The 20,475-nt window shown below is 39.2% G+C and overlaps 1 long non-coding RNA gene across 1 annotated transcript in view; it reads left to right on the forward strand.

The window, feature by feature from the left end:
- Window positions 1-6,888: 6,888 nt before the first annotated feature.
- The window catches only part of LOC120865237, a 63,443-nt gene continuing 49,856 nt past the window's right edge, over window positions 6,889-20,475 (forward strand). Inside the window, exon 1 of the long non-coding RNA XR_005721337.1 lies at window positions 6,889-6,990. This is a non-coding gene — a long non-coding RNA (uncharacterized LOC120865237). The remainder of the gene's footprint in view (window positions 6,991-20,475) is intronic.

Raw genomic sequence — 20,475 nt, forward strand, 5'->3', positions numbered from 1 at the left:
ATCAGGTCCTGGAAGGGAGACACATTCTCTGCCTTCATCCGGCGTACTGTCTCAATATAAAACTAAGTTCTTGCCTCCCCTTCGGCACTAAAATGATTGAAATTATGTCCTAATATTTCTCTGACGTCTCAATTTTCAGCTCCTGTCAGAACTATGTAGGTTTCCTTCCAAATGTAGGTTGATCAAATTCATAATCGACAGAAAGGCTCCGTCCGATCTCGGCGGGAAGCGGATGGATCAAGGCAAAAAACGTATAGGGAGCTTTGTAAAAATAAATTCTATCCTAAAATTGTGTGAAGATGCGATCTCCCTCTTCCCAATCTCCCTTGTCTAGCAATGTCGTTTGATGAAATTTTTGGAGGAGACGAGAGCTAGCGAGCTCCGCTGTGCATCTGACAGGACCTGCTTGTATATGTCTAATATAAAGAACATTTCCTGCAGAGATTCCGGGGCGCTGCTCCTCTTTCTAATGCTCCTTAGCAGATTTGCTGTTATTAGACATGTAGATTTGTTTGATAGTTAAATTACGCTTCCTTACTGCCATGTTTTCGAGAACTAATCTGTTAAATTATCTTTTGATGCCTATTTACGTGGAAGGGAAAAGTGGGTTATCGATTATATAAACATATAAATATTAATGCATTTGTTCGCTTCGCAAAAAAAAAATACTCAGAAAAAAAAAACAGAACAGAAAGACAAGTGAGCAGCGCACACACATCTCAGGATTTTGCCAACAATATTGAACGGACAGCGACTGCATTTAGGGACTGGAACAATAAACGATGCATGATAAATCAATAAATGCGAGCAGCGAGTCTGCTCGGAATATGAATTCAGGCTCCTGGTTCTGCGTGTGCATTCTTTAATTTTGAAGTATATACACTAGTACGTGTTTACAATGCTGATGGACGCCAAGGGCGCTCTCAAATGATAATGTGTTTATATAACCCAGCGCTACAGGAATAATATACTGACTCCTACCCCACCCCAACCCCTCCCCCGCCAAAAAGGGAGGGGAGCTTCCTCAATAATAGTTTGAAACTGAAAAAATCCATTTGCAAACTAGTTAAATACAACCAGAAATTAAGCTGTTGAAACCGGGGGCATGAACCGTAAGACAATAAAGGCTTTAAATGTGTATATTTATTGTTCTGGAGCCCTGGAGCATTGCGAGGTTTGCATGCACGGCTATTATGCAAACACAGAGAAACTTAAGAGCGACAGAACAAGGAACAGGCAGAGACTGCAAAGCCCTCGCTCGCTCCGACCCAGCTGCCGGTCCTCCGCCAGGCTAGATTGCATTTTCGCAGTGTTGATGTAAAATGGTGTACTCGCTTCCCCCACGCTCTCCCACCCCCTTCCCCGCTCTCCTCCCACTCCTTTCAGTATCACCCCCCCTCCCGATTTTATTATATTGGCACCAATCTTTCCAAAGTGGGTCTGGCATGCTAAAAAAGTAAACATGTACTATATGGGGAATAAGGTCTGTATAGTATGACAGTTGAAACTTGATCTGTGATAAAATTACAGGATGTTGAAATTACTAGTAAGCTATTTTTAACGCTTTCGCAACGTTTCACCTCTAGTCACAGCATCTAGTTGAAACAGGATTACTTTAATGAAAATTATATTCACATGGCTGAAGTTAATACACCCGGCAGAGCACAAATGCCTAATATTCAGTGACTTGAGGTGGAAAGACCCTCTGTGTGTATTTTTATGCTTTTTCATAACGTCTGCGTCCGCTGCAGTAAGAATTAGGGCACTTAACATTATCTAAACCACATTTTTGATTCAGAACATGGGGAAGTAATAAAAGGCAAGATCTATCTCGTTTCTATACACACAGAGATAAACGCAAGAAAATGGCAGATCCTCCAATTACAATAAGTAATAAAAGCCCATGCCAAAGAGCTGGTATTCTGAAAGATGTCGAAACTATTTTAATAATTTAAAGTAATATCACAACTCTGCACCATGAAGGACAGTGTAAAAATTCACAGCCTCCCATCTTTTGCATTAGCCAAATTATGACTTGCACATCACTCTTTAATTATCTTCCTTGAAATTTCATCTGATCTTTCTATTTTATAAACATGGGTTACAAAGAGAAATTACAGCTCTCTGGCGCTTTCTCTCTCTTTTTAAGTTTATGATGCTTACTGCAGACATTTGATTAGAATAACCCATTTTGTTCTTTTTTTACATATGAATGGATTTGACTGAAGGGCATTTTACATAATTTTTTAAAAATATATGAGAGACACTTAAGGCTTCAGTTAGTCTCTGTCCTGTTAGTGTAAATATACACATCCAGCTCAAGAAATCCTATGTTAAAAAACTTGAGTTGCAGTATTTTGACAAGATCATATTTGAGATCGACTGTGAGTCAGTTTCCTGTATGACCAATGCAGCAGCATTTATGCAAGAAACCTCAACAGAATGCCTGAGGGTATCCCTCGATTGTATATTAAATCTCTCTCTTTAAAAATACATAGCTCCTCATAGCATCTAAGCAACTTCTGCTGGTTTTGGTGCTATTAAGTCTTTAAGGGTCTGTAAGGAACTTCACTTAATTAGAAACCCTGTTTCTATGTCTCTTCAAGGTAGGTGCTGAACTAGGCTGCATGCTGCCTGACTCGACAAGGTTTTTGAGATGTTAACAATTGCAGCGATCTAGGTCTGAATATTTTTGAATACCTACAATCTTGTAATTAGATGGAAGCTAAATTTCAAAACTGAATCACAGGGACTTCTTCCCCCTCTTAATATAGCAGCAGCACCACCCCACCCATGAACATAATAAAATCTAATAAATCAAACTTCAGCTCCAATCCTGTGAATGACTTATAAAATTACAGATCACAATGGTGTGTTTACAAAAACAAAACAAAAATTCCTTTATTTTCTTTCTTTAATATTATGCTTGATAGGCACCTGTAAATTATCTATGTAGCAAATATCCATACAAAGAAAGTTTCAATTAAGATAAGGAGATTGTATTGAAACAGTTCTTTGAAGTAATGTAGTTAATAGCCTGTTTGATTTCTTCTTGTGAGAGAGTAATAACGTGGATTCAAGGCTCCATCAATCACAGAGCAGATGTAAGACTTGAGACACCGGCACCCAGGGGAATAGAGGCAAACTCCTGCAGTGCAGGGTCCTTGGGCTAATGTAAAGTAAATACTCATAAACAGATTGAATGTTGTAAGAAGACAATCCATTCAGGACAGTTATAATCATGAAAGCAACTGCTTTATTTATCTATAAAAAAGCTTGTACACAGCTGGGACTCACTGTGTATAAAAGAAGAGTAAGAAAAAAGCAGTATATGTTTATACCACACACTATTTCTGGGTTCTTTCTTACGCCAAAACACAGGAACCTGGACCTACATATCTATATCCCTGCTGCTTTGGTAGCCCAAACCCCAACTCTGTTTTAAATTATTTGGTTTATTTAAAAGGTTAAAAAATTAAAAATCATGCCCACCACCCAAGGGAGTGGGGAAGCAGTAGACACATTTTTCAGTGTCTGCGAATCATTTCATAAAGGATCAGGAGGATTAAGTTAGTTGCAAGAACCAGCAGTGACATAATTAGGCAGCTTGGACTATAATAAACAGGATCATTAAAAAAAAAAAGTACAATTTGAAAAAAGAAGGCGACCATTTCAAAAATTCAACACTCTCTGCGCAACTCTGGGACTCCCCCTCCCCCAAATTGTAAAAAACAACTGAAACATTTTTGACCTTGGCTATAATAATACTTCATGTTTTAGCACTTTAGTCAGCATTTTATCTACTAATTGCTACACACTACCGCATGTGGCTCGAATCTGCCACTGCAGCTTTCTTTCATTGGTGAGCGAATTGCTTGATAAAGACTGGGAATTCAACCTGGCTGTTTCCTTCCTTGCTCCCACTCGGCTCCCCCCACCACCTTTTTTTTTTTTTTTTGCCTTTCCTTTTCTACCTAGAAGCCGCTATATTTTTCCTGAAAATACCGCATGGGTCAGAACAGGGACGGTGAATGGTCCCCTAATCTCTTTCCACCGGTTAAACTCGGGCCACTTTGGCGATCGCAAGGCAAAAGGAGAAGGTGAAAGGGGGCGGGAGGAACGAGTGGGGCGAAGGTGGGGGAGGGGGAATCCTGGCCTGTGATGGACCTGATGCTAAGAGATTCTGCACATTGGTCCCTTGGCTAGTCCACAGCTGGTTAGAAGTCCGTGGGACACCGCGCTGGCACATGGGGGCCTCCAGTTAGAGGCTCTCTCCTATCTTGCTTGGTCAAGAAGTGGGGTTCGAGGCGGGTGGCCCCCGAGCTTGCAGACTGATTGGTGGTTGAAAAGCTAGGACAGACTGCGTGTCAGCCACGACCTAGTCCCCTCCCCCTTCCACGCCTGGCGCCATCGTGAGCGGTGGGGGTGGGTGGCGTTATTAATAAGGCGGCCTCAAGCAGAGCGGGCTCGCCCGAGTCTTCGTTCAACAAGTCTACTGGTTTGAAGAAGGATAAACCGGGTTATATGGGTCATTGCTTTCCAGGAGACCTCTAGTGGTCAAAGGTTGAGCTACATCTTAAATTTGGGCCTCCACCTTGTCTCCTGCCTCCTGGGCTGTGGTGGGGGTGGGTCTCTAACTCGGGTCTAGACAGTAAAAGCCGGTAGCCTGGAATAGATTTCTCCAGGACTGGAGGCCACAGCCAAGAGAGAAGTGGGGAACTCAGAGAAAAGGGCCCCCTCCCCCTCCCCCACGCCCCTCTCCTCAGTCATGTGATGCGCTTTGTGGGCACGGGAGGCCCCAGTTCCTCTGCCCTTAGTACAGATAAAGGAGACTTCCTATCTTATGTTGATATTCTTCCCCATTGGGAGACTAATCAAGAATTTTCAGGGAGGTTGGATTAAATTTGCCCAAGCCATTTCCAGTTACAATAGCAATGTTGAGTCACTTTATTTTTTCCTAACTTATAAATTAAAACCAAGTCCCATTCCCTCACCCTAGTCACACATAAACCCAAACACCCCTTAATTTTATTTTATTTATTTATTTATTTTTTAATTTTAACAATTCATTGCCTTCAAGTGCCCTTGACATTTCTGGGCTATTTAGTTTAGAAGTAACTGAAGTTCTTTCTTTTTTCTTCTTCTTTTTAAAATTGCATGTCTTGCAGTGGGGAATGTATGACTTTTGACTAAATTGTGACCTTGTTCCTCTATCTGAAATGCCGCACCGTTCCATCTCAGGTGGATAGCATCCTAAGGAAGAGGGTGATGGTGACTTACAGGCTTCTTGTTATTCAGACTCATTTATGATCCACATACTAATAAAGAATTTGATCAAATTGACCTCGAGCATGGTATTCAAGGGATTGTTGGGAATAGCCATCTTAGATCATACCAAAAACAGAGGTCCCAGCCATATGAGGTTATTAAAACATCTTGTCACACCTGATTTTTAAAAAAGAAGACCATAAAATGTACAGATATGGAGTATTGCCTCCACTGGGGGACTCATATACCACCAACTAAAAATTTCTCTGTGCAGTTTCAAATAGACGTTAATGATGCCTTGTAGTTAGTGATTTACAACTTAAAAATACTTGACAAGCATTAAGTAACTCATTACTTAGAAGCAGAGTGGACATGGTAGGTAAATCACTAGACTGAAAGTCAAGGGGCCATTCTTCACTGATTTTCTGTGTCTCCCTGTCCATGGCTATAATTATCCACAGGACTCAAATCCTAATTCCAGCTTTGTCAGAATTTCTCAGATAATTGTGGCAGAATTATCCAGACTGGTCACCTGTGTAGTGGCAGCCCCCTGTGCTCAGCCATCAAGCAAACAAATGGAAGCATTAGCAAGTCCCTGGGCTGCCTCCACCTACATTTTGCCGTGGCCACAGACTGATAATTTTATGACTTGTTATTTCAGGTTGAAATATGTAAGTGTAGTTATTCACTAAGAGTATAAAGAGATCTGAGAACTTCAGAGAAAGGAATAACAAGAAGAATAATGAGATTGTTTCTCTTCTCATCTTCAACAACCTGTGGCCAAAATGGAATTGGGCAGACTTTTCACAAAGAAGGTTAGGGACCACATGAGCCTCAATCAGTTTACACAATGCTGTTCTCAGGGTGTGCTGGAAGCACCTCTTATGGACTTGCCAGAGCTAATTGTTACATTTTATGGAATTTTGCAAACTTCCTATTAAACACAACTATTTGGTAAATATTAAATTATATATATTTTATATAAACTATAATTCAATAAAAAATAAATTATATAAATTCACAATACATTATATTAAACACAAAGATAATGCATACTGAAAATTCATCACTTTCTCTCTTACTACATTTTAATATTGTCTATCCTCTTCAGGTTGTTTATATCTTTTTTATTTTGATGATTACAATACTATATAATGGTGTGTTACCACATGTCTTCTCAATCCATGACCGTTGGCATTATGTTGGTAGCTTGAAATTGGCTGTGATGAGATATTTAGCCCATGGAACTCAGCAAACATTACAAACAGGGCTTGATTTAGTGTATTGTTGTTGATTATTTAGGCTTAAGAAGGGGATGGACAAAATGTAAATATTGCCGATTGTGATGATTAATTTTATCTGTCAACTTGACTGGGTCATGGGATACCCAGATAGTTGGTCAAACATTATCTTAGATGTGTCTGTGAGGATGTTTTTGGATGAGATTCACATTTGAATCAGTAGACTGAGTAAAGCAGACTGCACCCAACCTCTTGTGGGTGAGCCTAATCCAATCAGTTGAAGCCCTGACTAGAACAAAAGTCTGAGTAAGAGGAAACTCTTGCCTGACTAATTTAGCTGTCACATGGGTCTTTTCTAGCCTTTGGACTTGGACTGAAACACTGGCTCTTCCTGAGTCTTAAGCCTGTGGATTTTTGGACTGAAACTTAGACCGTTGGCTGTCCTGGTTCTTGGGCCTTTGGACTCATGCTGGAACTAAAGGTCAGTTCTCCTGGGTCTCCATCTTTCTGACTACAGACCTTGGGGTTTTTCAGCCTCCACAAATTGTGATATATATATATATATATCGCATATATATATATATATATATATATCGCCTATTGGTTCTGTTGCTTTGAAGCCATGACTAATACATGGATTGAACTTAAACATGTGTCAGATCTGTAACCAATAATATTGTGAATAGCACAAAAAAGGAAGGAAATTTTTTAAAGCTATGTAATTCATCAAAGAAGTTGCTCATGTCGTTGATGAAAGACTGAAATTCTTGGCTACGTCTTTTATCTTCACTTTTATTTTACTCCTCAATTTAAGTGAAAGTTTCAGACATTCAAATTGGAACTACAGTCATTTGTTAATCCAATTGTAGGTTAGATATGGATACAAGAGTTCAGCAAAGAGTTAACAAAAGCATCCTCTGAGAAAAGATTGGCTCTGTGAAATTTACAGTGAAGAGCGTGGTATATTTTATTATTATTTGTACATTTGTGCTACACTTCCTGTGTATCAGCAAAATATACAATGAATTTACATACCAACACACACACACACATCGGAGAAGGCAATGGCACCCCACTCCAGTACTTTTGCCTGGAAAATCCCCTGGATGGAGAAGCCTGGTAGGCTGCAGTCCATGGGGTCGCTAAGGGTTGGATACGACTGAGCGACTTCACTTTGACTTTTCACTTTCGTGCATTGGAGAAGGAAATGGCAACCCACTCCAATGTTCTTGCCTGGAGAATCCCAGGGACGGGGGGGCCTGGTGGGCTGCTGTCTATGGGGTCGCACAGAGTCGGACATGACTGAAGTGACTTAGCTTAGCAGCACACAAACATACACATATATACATATATAATTTTATTGGATGTATACCATATGTATATATCTGTATCTACATCTAGATATATAAAAACTAACAGAGACATACCTCTTTTGGTTCGGGAAGCTAGTTAAATATTTAGAAGTCCATGTCTGTCTAAAGCTGGTCTTCAGCCTGACTCACAACTCAAACTTCTAAAGTGGGGGTTGGCAAACTGTAGCCTACTACCTGTTTTTGTACAACCCATGAGCTAGGAATGTGTTTTATACTCTCAAACGGTTGGGAAAAACCACTAGAATAATATTTTGTGGCAAATAAAAATTATATGAAGTTCAAATCTCAGTGTCCGTAAGTAAGTTTTGTTGGAACTCGGCCATGCTTATTCATTTATGTATTGTCTATGGCGTCTATCACACTAAAATGGCAGAGTTGAGTAGTTACAACAGAGACCGTATGGCCCTCAAATCCTAAAATATTTACTCTCTTGTCTTTTGTAGCAGAAATTTTTTGTTCTAGAATAGGTAGGTACGTGCCTTGACTAGCAGTAGTAGACATAACCAAATGACCTTTTGAATTCTTTTTGTGTCCTTGGTCCTAGAAATGCTTCCTTAGTAAACAGAAAATGGCATACCCAGAGTTGTGAGGGATTCAGATGGCTGACTCAAGGTCAGGGAGAGTCCATGCCTTCAAAAAAGTAGAGAAGGAACATGAGATTTCCCACTCCCTTGGTTTGTTTTCCAACCACTGGATCACAGTGCCTTTCTTCCGGACCGCTTATCCTAAAAAAAAGAAGTTATCCTAAAGCACTGTATAATTTTGTTAGGTGTGGTTAAATATTTATTGTTTTCTTGTTGAGTGTGGTTCAGTTACTGTGTGTCTATGTGTGTGATGGGACTCTTCAGGATGAAAGGTGCCATATAAGTTGAGGATTATTTTATGACTTGTTATTGCAGGTTGAAATATGTAAATGTGGTAATTCACTAATATTGTATTAGTGCATATATCTGGGAAAGGGAAACAGGAATGCATTATCCTTCCTTTTGAGTCTAACATTATTTGCATCCTTTTTAAAAAAAACACCCAATCAATTTTTTTTTAAATGAGGAAACACAGTGGAGGAAAAAAAAATTCCTTTAATGCAATACTTCAGCTGAAAGTTTAATGACACAAAAGGCAGGCAATTCAAAGTTACAGTTCCCACAGCAACTGTAACTCTGCTATATAGCACATTTAGGCATAGATTTCACAGCATGTACTGCAATACAAAATACTCCACACTGGGCATGCAAGGGGGCAGAGTTATGGTTGCTATGGGTACCATGACTTTGAATTTCCAGATTTTTTGAGAGTTTAAATTCTCAACCAGAACATCACATTAATAGTTCATTTTTTTTGCATTGAAAATAATAAAGATTGTATCACTGTTTCCACTGTCAAACCTATCTCCAGCTCAGTCTACTGGTTAGTATAAATACCTACCCAAACATATTCACCCTACTTGCTAAAATTAAATACATGACCTCAGCCCAGGGAGTATTTTAGTTTGCAAATTTATATGCGATGACTTTCCCTGGATTAACTAAATCTGCTCCCTCCTCCTTTCCAAAAATCACCAAGAGATTTGGGTTAACTCTTTCAGCATTTTCGCATAGTTTATCTGTTACTCATGGGCTGAGAGGATATGGTAATCATATTCATTGTGTATGAATGTGTGATGTGCACATTTATAATTTATACTCTACTCCAAAAAGAACTAGAGGCAGCTAACTGCATGTATTCATTTATTCCTTGGACACAACATGCAATTTTATGCCTTTATGCTAGTGGTCTCAGGACCCTTTCACTTTAAAAATTGTGGAGGACCTCAAAGAGCTTTTGTTTATGGTGGTTTTATATAAATATATGTGTGTGTGTATTTACCACATTAAAAGTATAATTTAGATATTTTAAATAGTAACTCATGTAAAATAACAATAATAAACACATTACGTGTTGACATATGTGTATTTAAAAAATAACTATAACTTCGTGGAAAGAGAGGCATTGTTTTACATTTTTACTAATCTCTTTAACAGAAGACAGCTGGATTCTCATAGCTGCTTCTACATTCAATCTGTTGGATATTACAAATCATGTAGCTTCTGGAAAATGCCACTATACTTTTGTGAGAGTATACAAGTCAAAAAAAGCAAACAATGTCTGAGTATTATTATGATAGTTATTTTAACCACCTGAAATGGTCTCAGGGATTTTCATGGATCCCCAGACTGTACTTTGAGAATCAGTGCTCTATGCATTTGCTTATGCTCTTCTTCCAAGCTTATACCTCTTCCTCATCCACAGGAAAACTCCTATTCATGCTTCAGGGCACTGGGAAAGATTAATTGCTCCCTTAGCTATATTCTCATAACAATTTGTACATAGTATGATATGAGCATCTATTTTTGTATCCTTATGATTGAATGTTTAAATGTCTGGGGGTTTTTTGTTTGTTTGTTTGCTGTCATTAGACTATGAGTTGCTCAAAGGGGAACCATGTCTTATACATTTTTCCCTCATTTTCTAGCATGGTACCTGGCATTCCATATGTATGGAATATAAGAATTCAGTTCAACAAACAAATAACAAAATAGCTCCCATTTATTGAGTCCATAATATATGTTAGGAACTATGTATGAATTATCTCAAATGTAATCCTAATAATAATGCTATGAAGGTACTATTATTAATATTTTCAGTGTTTTTTAAGTGAGGAAACTAAGGTTTGCCTAAAGTCGAAGTTATATACTATGCCAAGAAATATAGAGGAGAGAAAAATCAGGAATCAGAATCTTTGCTTTTAAGGCATTTATAAACTACTGTGGGAGATAGTGGGAGATAAGACAAAATGCACAAATGAAAGGCAAATAACAATATAAAACAACAGACCACAAAGACTATAATTAAAGAAATGCCTACTTAGTAGAAATGGCTACTTACCCAGTGAGTTATTTAGAGTCAAACTTTTGGAGGACGCACTTCTATTAGAAAACCTTTGTTTTAGAATGTACACTAATATGTGTGCATTTGTCAATAAATTATATATTTACTACTGCCCTAATCTGTAATATACAAATATGCGCTAATATACTCAAAATATAAATTATAAAGAATTTTAAAATAATGAGACAAAAATATATATAAAGACATTCAAAATTTCTTTTTCAGAATCCTGATGAATTATGGCCCCACTTTGAAGCCAGTTCATCTAAACTGGTGGCCATCAACTTTGGCTACACGATGGGTTCATCTGGGGAATTTTTAAGATATGGTGCTCAGGTCCCACCTCCAGGTTACTGAGATCAGAATCTCTGAGGGTGGGCAAACAGGTCATATGAGTTTTCCCCTCTTTCCCCCAAACAAAGAATTCTAATATGCAACCTGAGATGAGAATCGTGAGTCCAGCCACTACGGACTGTGGTACCATCAGGAGAAGGTAGAGAATGTAGCCACTTGGAAGAAATCACAGAAAGATGGTATGGAAAACAGTTTTGAAAATTTTACTTGGAAGTATTGAAAAGTTACATTTATAAAATCACGTAAGCTGAGGTTTTACATCCCCCTTGCCTAAGTTAGTATCTATGTTTCTATTTTTGGAAGTGGTACCCAGTTTAAATGTACCTGATTTGTTAAGGTGTGGAAGTGAGAAGCCCTGAGTTGTATCCTGTGCCTGGCTGAACATTTGTGTGGACCCCTTGGGCTGTTTTTCAATAATAGGATTTATAGAGGTGGTGATTTCTGTTGTGGTAAAGTATTTTGTTTCACGAAAGTACATTCTTTGAATCAATATAAAGGCCCTTAAATGGAGTCATGACATGTTTGTTCTGGAAAGCATCTTTTAGGAGAGTACCTTTGTGTTATATATGAGGAAGCTGAGACCAACAGATGGGAAGTGATGTTGGGTGCCTTATGTAAGGCAGAGTTCTGAGAAGAAAAGTTTGGGACATTGGTGGGGGTAGGGTTGGGGAGAGATATGATTGTCCCTAAACACATGGGTTCTCAAGTGCATGCTATGAAATTCCACCTTAGCACCTTGAGCTTCCCTGGTAGCTCAGATCGTAAAGAATCTGCCTGCAATGCAGGAGACCTGGGTTCAGTCCCTGGGTCAGGAAGATCCCCTGGAGAAGGGAATGGCAACCCACTTCAGTACTCTTGCTAGAGAATCTCATGGACAAAGAAGCCAGATGGGTCATTTAGGACAGGGTGTGTGAGCAGCATGGACTCCAGTTAATTGTGGCTCCATCTTTAGCTAATCCTATCAATGCTAGGGTTGGCTTTAAACATTTTAAAACAAATTACATGGAAGACTCCTAAACTCCAAAAGTTAGGAAGCTCCCTGAGCTCTTTGCTTTTCCATTCTCGGATCTATTGTGACTACAGTGATCCAGAACCTTCCCTGTGAATGGGAAGGCTCAACTAGATGAGCTCTGAGGTTCCTTTTGACCCTCTATCAAATCTCTTGGACTGTGTGCATTTTTACGTAGTGTCACTCAAATCTGAGGGCAACAATAGAGCACAAAATTGGGTTCTGAAGATTCCTCTTTGTGCATATGACAGGGAGAGGAGAGGTATTCTTATATATTCTTACATAATTTGCACCTTGAGATCCAGAGGCTGGGGAGCCCCAGAATTCTGGGACAAATATAGCCATACTATGTTCACCAGGTCTGTTCAACATGGGTCATAGGTGAAAGACAGCACAGCCTGGGAGTTGCTTGACCTGGGGGACAGAGACATGTGTAAACCAAGAAATCTCCGTGTTGACGACTTATCAAGGCTTTAGTTCATGTGGGTTAAATGTGTTTTCATAAAGTGGGAAACAATGTATGAAACCATTCTTGTTCTTCACTCTTTAAAACACATGAAAGTATTGGAAAGGTTCAAGTGTAGGAGCTAGCATGACACTTCGTGGATCGCTATGCATTCTGCTTACCTTGTCACTTCTGTATATCCTCCACGTTGTCTTCTTCACCATCTCCACCTGAAGAAGTCCAAAACACTAAGCGAAAAGTGGGCAAACATTAACAGTAGCGCATTGTCCTAAACGGAGAAGGCGATGGCGCCCCCCTCCAGAACTCTTGCCTGGAAAATCCCATGGACAGTCCGTGGGGTCGCTAAGAGTCGGACACGACTGAGCGACTTCATGTTCACGTTTCACTTTCATGCACTGGAGAAGGAAATGGCAACCCACCCCAGTGTTCTTGCCTGGAGAATCCCAGGGACAGGGGAGCCTAGTGGGCTGCTGTCTATGGCGTCGCACAGAGTGGGACACGACTGAAGCGACTTAGCAGCAGCAGCAGTATTGTCCTAAATGCCTGCATGTACTTAACTTTATATGGTAAGCGCTAGTATTAGCCACGTTTTAGATGAAGACACTGAAGCACACAAAGAGAGGACAAGTAACTTGCCTAAGGTCACATAGCTAGAAAGAGATTCAATATGGATTCAAACTCAGGTAATCAGTCGAGAGCCTGCTTTTAACCACACATTTTACCATCTCTTTGTTGACACTGCCAGGGGCATCACAGAGGAAATGACTTCAACTGTTTGGTGAATGTATTAAGTTTTCATCATTACTTTTGATAAAAAATTTTAAATTAAAAAAATGAAATTACATAATATCCATCAAATTGGCAAATACTTTATGTAGTAGCCAGTCTTGGATTGGAAATGAGAACATGAAATTTGCCCCTCTGGGGAGACTGCCAGTTTGTCCAATTCTTCTGAAAGAAAATTTGGCAGTATATAATAAATCCTTAAGATACCGCATTCCCTCAAACCCAGAAATTTCACTTCTATGAATTTATGCTAAGGAAAATTTTGGGCAGGTTCACAAAAGGAATATAAAATTTACACTATTGTTCAAAATAAAAAAGTTTGGAAGCAATATAAGTAATTGAAATAGAGGATCAGCTAAATAAATTATGGTGCAACACTAATAAAGACAAATATGCACATATTCAGAGTGTAATAGAAACATGTTTATTGACCTGGAAAGACATAAAAGTATTCTTTTTAAAAGGAAATACTTTTACCTTAAAACATGCAAGTTTATATGGATAGTAGAATTAAGGCAATTATGTTTCTTTGTACTTTTTGGCAGTTTCAAAATTTTCTACAATGTATTACTTATGAGATATTTATAGAAAGAAAAAAGTACTAGAACTTCCTTGCCTTAGCCACTGGAAAACTTTTTGCAGATGTGCAAAACAGTGACTGTAACCAGAGAAGGTTCAAAGTAAAATTAATAGCTAACATTATTGAGCACTCATTATGTGCTAGGAGTTCTAATAAATGCTTTGAATTATTTCTTTTAATCCTTGCAACTCTTATGATATAAGCACTCCAGTAGTCCTTTTTAGCAGCTGAAGCATGGAGAGATTATAACTTGCCAGGATTCACTGAGGAGGAAGCTTCTAAGGGGATGTGAATAATTTGTAGGATTCAGAAATAAAGGAATAAAGTTCAGCCTTGGGTGTTAAGGCACCATCTTCCAGGAAAGGAACATTAGCTAGTTGACCCAACAAAGAACAAAAATTAACCTAGTTAAAACGAAAACCATCTATTATAGGAGATTGAGCCCTGAGAGAACCCAGAATGGGTAGATAACTATACTATGTAACTTCTGATGGTGCAGTTAACTTTTCTGTCATATAGGAAGTGCTTTACTGGTAGACTTTTTTTTGGGGGGAGGGAGGATTGGGGCTGGTGCCATGCAAAGGGTATCTGATCTGAGAAGCAGCTTGGGAATAAAACAGTTGAATTCATTTTGATAACTTGGGGATTTTGCTTGGCTTGACAACCAGTCCCTCACTTCCCAATACCTCTCTTGATAAACATTGATTTGCTCATCTACGTCCTCAAGAGTCTCCTTTGATCTTCCCCACCCTTTTGTAGTTAGGAAATAGAGACACAGATGTCCTCAATGCTCTAGCATCTCTAGAACTTAAACAATAGGGCTCTACAGGTGGTAGCCCTGTTGGAGAGAGGTGTCTGAGGCTTTTCTTCAAATTGTGTTTGCATTGCACTTAGTATCCGAATGAAAAGACATCTGTTGTGTAAATCAAAGAATCGGCCAGTGATAAGTGACTCAGTCCCAAGAACAAGTCGTGCAAATTCTTTGCAAACTGGTTTGCAAAGAAAATGTGCCTGGTGCTCTAATACTGAAGCTTAGGGTGCCTTTAGACACAGGGAAGCTGCTTACTATTGCTTTCGGTGATCCTAATACTCTACCTAAATAGTGGGAACCAGGATCTTGAAAGGACAAAACACTTTCATGATTGTCGTGCTTTTGTCCATGACATTTACGTTCCTGGAACGCCTCTACTTGTCTTTCCATTCCTCATCCTTCATTGAAAGCCAACTCAAAGGTCCCTCTTCTATAAAGAATTCCCTGGTGCTAGCAACTGAGAATTAGCTCAATATTCCTGGAACTCCATAGACAGTGTGTACTGTCTGTGAATTTTTGAATAAGTTTTATAATTGTATTGCTCTTCCCCTAAGGGACAGGAACTCCACTAAATAACAGCAATGGTAAACCAACAGCCAGACTAGAGTGGTGCCGGCCTATTTATTATATTTTATTTTTAGATTTTTTTGATGTGGATCATTTTTTAAAGTCTTTATTTAACTTCTTACATTATTGCTTCTATTTCATTTTTTTAGCTGCAAGGCATGTGGGATCTTAACTCCTCCACCAGGGATTGAACTCCCTGCAATGGAAGGTGAAGTCTTAACCGCTGGACTGCCAGGGAAGTCCCCCAGTCTATTTATTTTAATAGAGAGAAATCTAGTGTTTTAAAGTTAGACATAATCTACCAGACTGAGCCTTTAGTGTACAAGGTTTCAAGTGTTTTAAGAAGTCCAGTGTATTGGGAACCTATTTTGTGGAAGGGCTTAGTTGATTTCAAGCTCAAGATTGAAATATAGGAGGTACCAGTTGAAGGCTTGTTTCCATCATCACTGAGACATATTCTCATTTCCTTCATTTATCAATGGGACAGATGACACAGAGTCACTCATACCTGATAGAACTATTGTGAGAACAAAATAAAATCACTGATATGAGAAAGCCTTTATCCAAGGCATTATTGTAAACTACAAACCTGATCCTATGTCATAGAGGAGATTGCGATTATGAGGGTGGGTGGTCAATACCTAGAATTCACAGATGATCAAGGAGACCAACTATCTGGAAATGACAACCACTAAGGAAAATCCTGAGCGGCCAAAGACGTTATAGGAGATGCTCATATCCAATCAAAGGAGAATATTAATATGGTATAAAATAGTACTCTGGCGAGGTTTCCTACTTATTGACTAAACTGATCCACGAAACAGGTTTTCTTCAGGAAGAAAAAAGGGTTAAATAAATTTGAGAGAGACAAAATCAGATAGGTTTTTTTTTTTTTAACCTGCAGCTTTTAGAATGCTGATGAGACTCTTTGAGAGAATGATAGGGTGTTCTTTCTTCTCAAGGGCAATTGCCTGGCCAGAATGGAGACTCAATTCCCTGTCTTAGGATGTGATGGAAGGAAGAATGTGTTCATGATCTGCCTGAAGTTTCTGAGATAAGAATCCAAAGAATACTCTGATGTTTATCCAGCATTACAAAGGAGGAGACGTTGATTTTGGCAGTTATAGGAACATCAGTCCTTGGAAAGCTGGATTCTGTTATGAGGGAAAGGGTTACTCAGGCATGCCTGGGTTGGGGAGAACTCTTTCCTCCAGATGACTGCTACCTTGGCCCCAATTCCACACTCATGCACCAGCCTTCTGATTTCTCACTCAGATTCCAGGCACTCTGTTCATGGTGAGAAGTCTGGGTAACAGGCAGCAACATCCTGTGGCCAGGAAAAAAAAGACTGTGAATTAAAAACTATTGCATTAGGGTTCAATTTTTCTTCTCAATGATTAATTATAGAGTACATTTAAATTCACTTTAATTGCAAATAGAAGAAATATTGACTAAGAGGACCTTCCTACTCACCTATCCCCATGCCACTCACTGCACTGTCGTAGAAATACACCACACAAGAGAACAAAATGACTGCTCCATAATGTCCCATAACTTTTTAACCATTTCTCTATTTCTGAACGTTTATGTAGTTTACAGTTTTCCTTTAGGTGTTGCAACAAACTGAACATATATTTGTGCATTTTCTGTGAGATAGATAATGCAGAAGTGGAATACCATAACAAAGTAAATACTTTATTACAATATGGCTATATGCTGTTAAACTGGCTTAGAAAAGATAATACCAATTTACACTTCCAACAGGAGCAGAAGAGCAACTTGTGTGTTGCTTGAAACAGATTGCGTCTGGAGCAATGACAAAATTGGTTCTCTGGATTGCAAAGTCTAGAGCTTGGTGATGACAATTGCCTCTCTTGTGTAGAGTCTTGTCTAGAGGTCAGCTTGTTATTATTTTTTAGTCACTGAGTCATGTCTGACTCTTTTGCGACCCCATGGACTGTAGCCCACCAGGCTCCTCTGTCCATGGGATTCTCCAGGCAAGAGTACTGGAGTGCTTTGTCATTTCCTTCTCCAGGGGATCTTCCTGAGCTAGGGATTGAACCTACATCTCCTGCATTGCTGGTGGATTCTTTACCTTTGAGCCACTAGGGAATCCCAGATATATGTATATGTGTAACTAAATCACATTGCTGCATAGCTGAAACTAACACAGCATTGTAAATCAACTATATTTCAATATAAAATTTTAAAAGTTTTTTCAGTTGAAATTGGAGAATGCAGGTTATATCTGCTCTGCAAGTGGGTTTCCCCATCCTTACCTCTGGCATCGGTGAAACAATACCCATCTTAGGCTGCACTGGGTCACTGCAAATCTCCCCTAAGGCCAAGGCTTTCACTGATACATTCATTAACTGGTCTAGAAAAGTCAGGAATGTGTTCTGTCTCAGTGAGTGTGCTTGGCAATGCCTGGCTACTATTTCTTTCAAAGCTCACCTATTAGGTTATGTCTCTTTCCTTCCCTGGGGAAGAAAAAGTGAGGAAATAGCGTGAAGCCAAAAGTGTTACAGGAAAGATGCTCCCTCCATAAGAAAGAAGCATGAGGGATAGGAGAAATTCTTGCTGTTTTTGGCCTGCCTTCTCCAGCCCCATTCTAACAGGAGAGTTACATGATTGATTAGTAATGCCTGCCATAGTCTGGATGGAGGAAGTCAGGGCATATTTGGCATGTATTTCTAATCCTGCAGTAATTATGCAATGAGTAATATGTGGTTAGTACAAAAGTTAGATGCAATTGTATCTTCTAAATTAAGAAAGATTTCATTACAGACCAACTCCCCATACAGACTTTCTGTCTCTGTTCTCTGCATGTTCTGAGTCTCTGTTCCATGGCAGGGTGGAGAGATAGTCTGCTGTCAGTAATTTGCAACCGTCTAGGTCTTGATACCTCTTGGTGCTATTCCCAACACAGAGCTGATATTTTTCTTGTTAAGGGTTCATAATTCAGGACTCACATATCCAAATGCCCAGCTTCTGCACTGGCTAACAGAGACAGAAAAGAAAAAAAAAATCAGTGTTTGCCAAGTACCCAAGGATTAAATTGGTAGTGGAAAAAATTAGATTTTCAGGCTATTTAGAATTTATTACAAACAATGGAGCATTTAAATAAAATGAAGCTGATGTTGTGTTTCTAAACGCCTTTTCTACTTTGTACTGTAGTTGATGTTCTTTTTTAGAAAAGGAATTTTTATTTCCTTATTATTTGTATGAAGATACTTTCCATTTGCTTTACTGATCAAAGGAGAAAATTTATCTTTGAGTTGAGTGATTTTGGGTCTCAAGAAAGAAGCCAGATATCTTGGTGACCCATTAAGCAGGAATTTAAAATGCATGGGCTTTCTAATAGAAAAATAATAGATGCTGGGTGGGCTGAAGGTTGGGAGTAGGATGGAGGTATACTAAAGAGGAAGTGGGGAAAAACACTGAGACAAAAAGAGAGGATGTCTTTGATGAACATCTTTACTTATTGACACTCTATTGTTTCTGGCCCCTCTCCATATTCAGCCAACAAGACTGCCACTCCCTGGAGAAGGATGTTAATTGCCATGTAAATGGCTCAGTGGTAAAGAATCTGCCTGCCAATGCAGGAGACTGCAGAGACACTGGTTCAATCCCTGGGTTGGAAAGATTCCCTGGAGAAGGGCATGGCAACCCACTCCAGTATTATTGCCTGGAAAATTCCATGGACAGGGGAGCCTGGCGGGCTTACAGTCCATGAGGTCACAAAGAGTCGGAAACAACTGAGCAACTGAGCACACACAAGAGATAGAGCCAGCCCCTCTCAAGGGTCCTGACCATGGACTTCCTCCTGCAGACTAGTGTTCCTCTAACTTTAGACATTTGCATGCTTTGTTTTTGATTTTTGTCTCAACTTTCCACCTGCACTGTTTCTCACCTGATTGTAACTTATTTATTTATATTGACTCACTTTCAGAACTTTATGTGAGTAAAAGAAAAATTAGAGTAAACTTGCAGTGAACAGAAAAGTGAAAAGTAAAAGTCACTCAGTCGTGTCTGACTCTTTGCCATCCAATGGACTATACAGTCCATGGAATTCTCCAGGCCAGAATACTGGAGTGGGTAGCCTTTCCCTCTCCAGGGAATCTTCCCAACCCAGGGGTTGAACCCAGGTCTTCCGCATTGCAGGCACATTCTTTACCAGCTGAGCCACAAGGGAAGCCCAAGAATACTGAAGTGGGTAGCCTATCCCTTCTCTAGTGGATCTTCCTGACTCAGGAATCAAACTGGGGTCTCCTGCATTGCAGGCGAATTCTTTATCAACTGAGCTATCAGGGTGATCATAAAAATAAGTACAAAGTCAACATTAATGTGTAGTTGCTCAGATGTGTCTGACTCTTTGTGACCCCATGGACTGTAACCCACCAGGCTCCTCTGACCATGGGATTTCCCAGGCAAGAATACTGAGGTGGGTTGTCATTACCTTCTCCAGAAATAAGCACAATGGGGACCAAAATGTTGTTAAAAAGTTTTAAATATAAAACTCAACAATGAAAAATAATTATTGATAAACCTGAGAGAGTTCTAAACCCAAAACAAGTTCCTTGATGAACTTATTTACTAACAAACAGTCAATAATGAAGGAATATTCAACTTTTTGTGCTGACTTCCACCTACAATCATGTAACTGTCCATAGTTTGGGAAACACTTTTTGAGGAGGCCAAGAGGTATGGTGGGAAAAGCATGGTATTTCTAATTAGACCACACTGAGTTCCAGCTCTTACTGGTCTCTCACAGTAGAGTATGATTATAATAACTATTTCACAGGGCTCCTGTGATGTCAGAATGTAACCATATTGAAAAGCATTTAGAGTATTTTTAGGCAATTTCAATTTTATTATTTTCTACAAATTTTGTAGAATGGCTCACTTTAGAGTATTTTGTTCTGGGTGGGGAAAGACATAACAAAATACAGAATCACAGAATTTGAGAAATGGAAAGGATTACTCAGAAAAAAATAAACAAAATTTATTTTCCATTCAAAATAAAAATAGCTTTATTGAGTCCCATGGGAAAAATGTACTGTCTTACTTACCCTATCTATTTCATTGACTA

This window comes from Oryx dammah, unplaced genomic scaffold, assembly GCF_014754425.2.
Source record: "Oryx dammah isolate SB20612 unplaced genomic scaffold, SCBI_Odam_1.1 HiC_scaffold_6, whole genome shotgun sequence".
NCBI classification, from domain to species: Eukaryota; Metazoa; Chordata; class Mammalia; order Artiodactyla; family Bovidae; genus Oryx; species Oryx dammah.